Consider the following 8,635-nt stretch of genomic DNA (forward strand, 5'->3'; position numbering starts at 1 on the left):
CCAAAATCTTATCGGCGAGTCCAGCCAGTCTCAGCACCGCAGTCTCTATGTGCTGCCAGGGCGCAGCTCCACTTTGTAAGCAGCCCACAGCCTTTTGCGACAGCATGAGCTTGCAGGTGGTGACAAGGTGCAGGCACCATGCCGAGCACGTAGCAGCCACCTAAGCTTCAATGGGATAAAAGAAAGATAACTGTGAAGGACCACAGCGGCAGGGAAAGGGGAATGATCTCACCGGGGGCTGATGGCAAATACTTGCACCGCCTGGATCCCGACCTGACTGCGCCGAGGCACAGCCCGGGTCTGAGTTTCGAGGGGCGAAGCTGTGGCACTCGGGACCTGGCTGCCAATACAAATTCCTCCTGCTGCCTCTGCCCAGCCCTCCCGTCCTACCACAGCTACGTCTAGACAGCAGCCTGGGGCAGGGATACTAGCGACACATGCATAGATTGTAGCTGGCTTTAAATGAGCAAATTGTTGCACCAGCAATGGTGTGGAGGGTGACTCTAAAGCAGAGGAAACTGAGGCAGGTTGCTGATAATACTGATTAAAAAAGGGGAAATTAATGGCTGAGCCTAGTCTATTTCCAGGCAAGCCCTAGAGTTACTTGGAAGCACAGATACACATAATAAAATAATAAAAATTACCAATAAAATTTTTTAAAAAGAGAGAGGAATTATAGGAAAAACACATAAATTTCTTTTATTTCCAGTCCAATCAACAAATACATACATTTTGCACAAACCTTTGGACTTCAGGCTAAGTGATACATCTAGAAAATCTGCATGTTACTGATCCTGTAAGATACAGGCTGTCTGAGTTCATCTTTGAATGAGTGCCCAACCCCATGCATGACTTTGAGGAATAACGGAAAAAAAGATGAGTCAATTTTTTTCAAACCAGTTTCCTCACTGGGAAAATATTCCTCTAGGTCACACAGTACTTATTTACTCAGTAAATACTATGACAGCGAGATTTACAACCACATCATTAATAACACTGATTGACAAAGAACTTCCTCAAAACTCTTTCATCTCCAGACAAACATGATATATGTGCAAAAGAGTGCAGTTATAAATTTACAGCTGAACATGTGTGTTTGGAGCCGGGGTGGGTAGGAAAAGGGGGAGGAGAGCATGAAAAATGCCTGATCTTCCCCCCCATGATCAGTATTTGGGACTGATTCATATTTCTTTTGAATAGTCGCTTATTTGTTTCATTTCTTTTGATCTCTTAGAGGATGAACTGGAAAGGACTCCTTTTTTGGAAGACTTGGGTGATTCTTTACACTTGAATCTGCTGACGATAAATTCATTATTTGTCTGTACTGAATGGACTAGATGACAGTTATCACTGGATTTGTTTAAGGACCATCTTAATAATTTTCCCTGTTGTCTGAATGCATCCACTCCACATCTACCCTGCAGGAATTGTGAGGAGAAAAGGGAGACCTCAGTGGAGGTAAATGCAGTTGCTTCAATGATCTTTTTATTGAAGCTATTTTGTATTTCATGAGTCTCTTCTGTTTGTGCCTTGTAATGGCCGTAGGATTTTATATTTATTGGTACCAATTACACTTGGTCTTCTTTTTAATAAAACAAATTTCCATTGTAAAATGACCTTGTGCCCAAGGAGAAAGTTTTGTGGTCCCAGTTAACTTGGAGAAATTTTTCTCAGGAAAAGAAGACTTAACAAACCCATTTCTTCTTTATTTTTGAGTACTGGATTTTATTTTTTTTTACTTCATCATTTAGGATTATTTTTTCATTTTGTATCATATTTAGGTGTCTTTTACACTATACTTCATGTCATATAATTCTGACATTACTAAACTATTGACTGAATATTCCAGAACACACCTTAATTAAATTCTAAAGAAACAGGGAATGCAACTTACATTTTCTGGCCATCTTTAATACTAGATTTTTTGCAATTATCTGCAGCTGCCTAATCAACTAGTTACTTTTGCTTTGCAGGTTTATGCTGAATCTTTGAGTATTTTCTTACTAGCCCTGTTCTGGCAGACGAATATTAGAAAAAAACGCCAGCACCTGGATTTTCTGTATAGTCAGTGCAGAGAAGGAGCTACTTTGACGTCCACAGGCAGATTTTGTGTGCCTTTCTTTGGTGCCTAGCCTGAAGAAATGCAAGATTTTTGGAGAGGGGTAATATCTTTTATGGGACCAACTCCAGAGGCTTCCAGAAGTCCCAGCCTCTTTCTCAATCGCCTATATAGAGAATTTGGGTTTTATCTTTAGAGGAGAATTGCCTCATTAGGCATGTACAGTTTAAGTGCAAACCGAATTAGACAGCCTAGTCCCAGCCAGCGGCTGCAATAAAAATCTTGAAAAACTCCTCTGAACGTGCGCAGGCACCAAAGAGAAAGGCACAAATGGCTTTAAAAATAAATCTCACGGTTGTGCCAGCTTCATGATTTCGAGGGTCTGGCTCCTGCTGTTCGCACGCGTGGATTTGACAATGATACAAAAATTACTCAGACAGGCGTTTGCATCTTGCTGCCCGTCTGGCATGCCTTCAGCTTCACTTCTAGTAAAGCCTGTCCCCCATCGCTGAAGAAGCTCTCGAGAAAGAGGGGCTTTTTAACACACCGCAGAGCTCGTGACACCATCCAAACTGACGAAGACATCTCCTGCAGCTCTGGCAGGCAGACGGGGCACGCTGATGGACATCTCGGACAGGGCTCCGGGACCTGCAGCTCATCCCCGGCTCCGGTTTTGCAGTGCTGGCGGTTGGGAGATGAGCTGCTCCGGGGCTGGAGCACCACACCTCCCCGGCGGTGGGCGGCCAAGGATGAGGGTCCTCTCCCGAGCCACCGAGAGAGATGGAGTGAAGGCAGCTGCATGCTGATGTGGAAAGCAGGAGGCTCAAGGGGGAAGCACAGGCAGCGAGGAAGGGGAACCAGGCGAAGAAAGTCACTTGGGTGCAGTGACAGAGACAGCCTTGGCTGGGACAAGGGGGGTTGTGCCCCCTCCCATCGCTGTGTGATACAGCCAGAGTGGCACCTATGGCTGTGTAGTGCATTCACCTCGAGGAACAGTTATCCAAACTGCATCCATGTTCGAGGCCCTACAGGTGTCCAGTGTGATGCAAGTGTACAGAAAGAGGCAACACCAGCCTCAAAGAGCCACGGAATAAGTAGTCAGGGTACACCAGGGTAGGGTGGAAAAGAGCGGTGGGCAGGGGAACCATGAACATCCAGAGCGATGTATCCGGAGGCGAGGTAGAGACAGGGTGCGGGACCCAGATCTTCTAATTGTGTTCAGTGATAATGGTCTCTGGAAATAAAAATGAAGAATGAAGCTGAGCTGCACTGCCTCTGTCTCCTCCTGTCTTCTCTCCCTTTCAGCTATATTTGCTGTAGATGTATAAAGGCACTGACAATATTAACTGCACTACAGGGGTGATACTGAGTTAATGACTGTATCGATACCGATATACGTAAGAAAACCAGATATAAGTCACCGGCATAACAGCACAGACACATAGGCACTCCTGCGGTATTATTCTGCACAGAGACACCCACACCAACCCGGGTTAGGGCTTATACAGGTGAATAACTGCAGATGTATCAGACCTGGGTGATGACGGATGCGCCGGGCAAAGGCTGGTGCAGCCCAGGCAGGCAGAGCCAGTGGCAATGTTCTGGGAAAACCACTAGATGTAGATACAGCGTTAGACTGTCTCTGGTCCAGGAAAATGTGGTATGTGTCTTCAAGGGAAAATTACCTTTCAGTGCCGTGAGAGGGGGCAGGTGCTTCTAAACAGAAATTAAAAACCTTTTTAAGGTTATACTGACCTCCTTGCAGCATGGTCACTGAGATTTGTTTGTCAGCTCACCAGGGCAGCGCTCGGGGCTGTTCATGCTGCAGGAAGCGTTAGTGTGCTCTTGGGTGAGAGCAAAATACTGAGAAATAAATGGTAGGTAAATAATGGGTCTGTCCTAAGGTAATGAGGCTCTTTTTCTGAATCCAGATGAGGAATTCATCAAAAGGAGAAGGCTAATGTAAACTCCTAAATGTTTAAATCATCTAAATGGTGCATGAGAAATGCTGCCTGGTTATACTCTGCCTTGGGCAGTAGGTCAGAGCATCAGCTAATATAAATCCATCAGCGCTACAGCAACGTACAGCAGCGCTGGACCGAGCCAGCAGGGCTGTTTGCTTGGGGCTGGCATGGCCAAGGAAAATGCCCCACAGAAAGACCACCCTGCTTGCAGCAGGCCAGGTAAAAAGAACGAAAAGCTATTGCCGAGGGCTTGTTAGAGCCCGGTCCGCTTCCCCTCTGACAGGAAGGCGCTCGCTATTCATATTCTCCATTTATTTTCCAATGGGATACAAAGTTAGGGTAGCAGGTTTACCCTGCAGCACTATCTTAGTGTCTGAAGAGCAGCAGAAAAGAACGTCTAGAAGGGAATAAAAAAATAAAATCATTGGCCAACTGGTAATTTTCTTAAAGATAAGATGGTGAGCAAAGAGGAGAGGCTGCCTGCAGGCTCATGGTGCTTGTGAGAAATCGAGCGTTCAAGGAGGCTCAGAATGAAGAAAATTGGTAATTTTCAAAGGGAAACATCAGGTTCAATGGATAAGAATGAAGCATCAAACCAAAATGCAATTAAAAGAGGACCCAATAAATAACTATCAAAAGACATTCCATAGTTTCCTTACCCCTGCCAACACCTGGTGTCACAGGCAGTCCCATCCAATTCCTGAACACAGGCATCACAGTATCCACACCGCCACCTTAAACAGAGCCCGGAGGCAGGTTTGAGCCCTGGCCCACTGCTTATCCAGGCTGTTTAACTGTTAACACACTTCCAGGCAGTGTTTTGGTGTATGCCAGCTTAAACTTTCCCAAATCCTGCTTGAGCAAGGTTTGGGAGGGGCCACGTGCGAGGGCCGGTTCCCAGCAGACAGCACGGCTGTGATTGCATCGGGCTGGCTCCCGCTGCTCCGGCCTCCAACCCGTGCCCGGGCTTTGCACCCACAAAAACTTCCACGCGCCAGCACACCACACAGCAGGTTTTGCAAAACTAGGGGCCGCCCTCCTACCACAGGAAAAAAAATGTATTTGAGAAAACCCTCATATTTTTCAGGCATTTTTAGCTGGAAGAAAAGTCCTACCACAGAATAATTATGATGGCATAGGGGCACCAGATAAGATGCTGAGGAGATGCAGGTCAAGCGCTGTGTAAAGTTGCCTGAGCTGCCTCTCAACCTCTGGGCCAACGACTAGTTTCCAAACCTGTTTTAATTTGCGGTATGGACAGAGCCTTAAATCCCAATGAAGAAATGTATCATTGTTCTGTAAATGCCCTGATGGAAATAAAACGATGCACATGAATTAACTGAGTTCTATGTCACAGACTACAAAGCAGGGAAAAAGAGTCAGGATTTGGGTACAGTAGGAAAGGTTTCTCTGCCTTGGGTCAGGGAAGAACTGCCTTGCTGACACTTAGCCATGCTCAAGCAGCTGCCTGGCAGCAACTCATTCATGGCATGGAAACCATCCCTCAAACCTAGGGCAGGGCTCTGCATTGTGCACGTTGAAGGGCATCATCTCTCCGAGAGGAATAAGCTGCAAAAGCCAGTTGGCTTTTTCTCAATAAATTATTTTGGCAAGAATGACTTTTTCATCAAACAAAACTCTTTGCAACACAGTAATTTTTCTTATTTTGTGAAAGTGTTGAGCTGCTTAATTGTTTTTCATCCAATATTTTGACATAGCATTACTAAAACAGCTACTAAAATGTTTACATGCTAAAATCTCAGTCTCTGATAAATCAATGGAAAGGACATTAAGAAACACTGTGGCATCTTCACAAGAAAGCACAAAGAATAATAACCATGATTAATGACAATTTAGGAAAATCAGAGAACATAATTAGTTTTGAAACGTTTGGAATTTTAACACTTAGCTCCTATCGACAATGTTGTTTTTTGACCAGCTTTTCTCCGACCTGCTCTCAGGAGTTATCCACATGCTCAGTATTTGCTGTTGCCTTCAAAGATTATAATCTCATTCAGGCAGAGACTCATCTTCTTGCATGTTTGCAAAGCACTTGCACAGTCTTGAAGGTCACTGAAGTTAAAAGAAACAGACCCATCAACACAAAGATCATGAAGAAGATACAAAGAAAAAAAAAATTGGTCTTCAAACTGCATGTGAGTGAAAATACATGTTTCCAGGATGGATAATATAATCCAAGATCTACATAATGATACAACTTAGTGTCTCGGCAAGCTCCGGGCCAGCTGAGCGGAGAAGTACACACGCATGTTATGCCTATGTCTACACTTGTGTGGCAGCAGTTTGCGTGTACAGCCTGAGCCAGCCTTCCTCTGCTTCGTGTGGGCACACAACAGCAAGGAGGTGGCCAGGCTGGCTATGCCGGCTCGCCATGGGGTCCTCAAATGACTAACATTACCTAGAGCCCCTGCTGCTGTGTTTTCCTTGCTCTTGCTGCCTGGGCTAAGCCGTTTACAGTCACAACACCGTGTGAGGTTTGCTCACTGCTAAAAAAGAAAGACATTCCCTGTTATAATGTATTTACTGCAGGAGGTTTTGACCTGTATGTGAACTGTTGGGGGTGGCTAAGGGAAGGACGTTCACATAAACAAAAACTACATCTGGGACATCTGTGAAACTGTCTGTGCCTTTCCTGAAATATGTCAGGGGTCCAAAAGTGAGAAAGGTTAAAACTATTGGTAACAGGGTACATTTATATGGCTCAGTGCTGTGTCATGTAATGGTATGAAAGAACTAGGCAAGAAGCCCTAAGCAGCATTAATGTCATATTTCACTTGGACTAACACACCCTGTATCTCATAGGGGCTGAAACGCAGTTTGGGTATTTTGGTGCACTGCTGCAATCTGCCGGGCAGACACATGCTACTACTTAAATGGGGAAGGGTTGGAGGAAGGAAGCTATGATGTGATTTACTCGAGATCTGAAAAATACCTGTGATGGAGCGAGTCTCCCAAACAGCACCCCAATGCCCCACGCACTCCCACCCCATCCTCCCTGTGCATCTGGGTAACGTGCAGAGGGAGGAGGAGAGGGGTAAGTGAAGCACCCAGCGAAGGTGAAGAATACAGTGATACCTGCTCTGCAAATTAAAAAAATGGATACTGGAAAACAACGCTTACAATTTGGTGACAATCTCCTCAGTGCTCTGAACCCCTTCACAGACATCATCCCCAGCCTGACCTTTTAAACCTGATGGTAGGCAGCTCAGTTCGTTACTTCATGTTGCTAATGAGATCCAGCACATACAGATCCCTCAGTATGTGCTGGGGAAAAGGTGCTACCCTTCCTGATCATTTGTCAGATGTGCCGATGTCCTATCCTCTACTCACAGCAGAAAGCATCCAAATGTCATTAAAGCCTGTCCTTACTGTCCAGGGACAACCGTTTAATGGAGCAGGTCACAAGGGCAGAGGGAGCTTTTAGATGTCACCAGGTGAACAACTGAAACGGCACCAGCTGGCAGGAGACAGATTTCAACTTGTGGCATGAGCGGCACAGAATGGGAGATAGTTACTGGGGTTACTGAGACAAGGAGGACAGACACAAGGGATAAAACTAATGGCTTCAGCAGAAAATACGGAGTGAAAGACGAGAGGTCCCATGGTTGGCGCCACCGGGACAGGGGTGTTTGCAGCTGGTGGGTGCAGCGCTCCCCAACCCCTGACTCAGGGCAAGGACCCAGGGTTAAAACAAGTTTATTGAGGTGAGGGTATGGATTAAACCTCCTTCCACATTTACACAGCAGGACTCACTGCATTTTAAGTGCAGTGGGTTTTAATTAGCTATTAGCTAAGCAGGTGCCAGAAGCCACCGCCCCTATTGCAGCCGCTGCCTCCACGGTGTCTGGGTGTCACGGCACCCTGTCCTTGAGCTGCCTGTCCTGCCCCCCCGGTGGGACCAGGCTCCCCCATGCCCCACGGCACTCCCTGGTGCACAGCATGGTCTCCGCTGCAGCCCGGCGGCCGCGGGAGAGTCACGGGGCTGGGAGCAAAGGGGAAGAGCTGCTGCCTTTTGCTATGCCGCGCACAGGCGTGATGTGTGGGGTGAGCTGCAGCGAAACCACCAAGCTGCTGGCAGCCACTCAAATGCCCCAGGACACCCGCCTGCACCTTGTCGCTGCCTCACATTTCAGAGAAACAATTTCCAGCCTGCTTTCTCCTCCACCACGTCACAGCCTGCTCGCCCCAGGAGCTTCATTTCTGCATGCGATGCCATTTGAACGTGCATTCATACTCCCAAGTTCGGTAAGCTGACAGGAACAACCTGTCTTTGGGCTGAGGCGTTTTTTTTTCTTTTTTGGAAATTTCACAGTGCGCTTCTGAGTGTAGCTGCCTTTCAAAAGCATGAACTCTTGAGTGCAGAGGACTGGACTGTATCCGCTGCAACCTGCCATTGCTAAGTGCGGTTGACCTCCTCCACTCGCTCCAATTCCAAAACACACGTCCTGTTTACTCAGTATTAAAATTCTTTTTGGCACACAGTGTATAACAGATATGGTATACACTGTTAAAAAAAAATACACATGTTCAGCTTTTCCTGGAGGAGTTTCACATGTGATGAGTCTGTCACATGTCAGTTACTTAACACAAA

The sequence above is a fragment of the Haliaeetus leucocephalus genome, unplaced genomic scaffold (assembly GCF_000737465.1).
Source record: "Haliaeetus leucocephalus isolate CR32 unplaced genomic scaffold, Haliaeetus_leucocephalus-4.0 Scaffold217, whole genome shotgun sequence".
NCBI lineage: Eukaryota > Metazoa > Chordata > Aves > Accipitriformes > Accipitridae > Haliaeetus > Haliaeetus leucocephalus.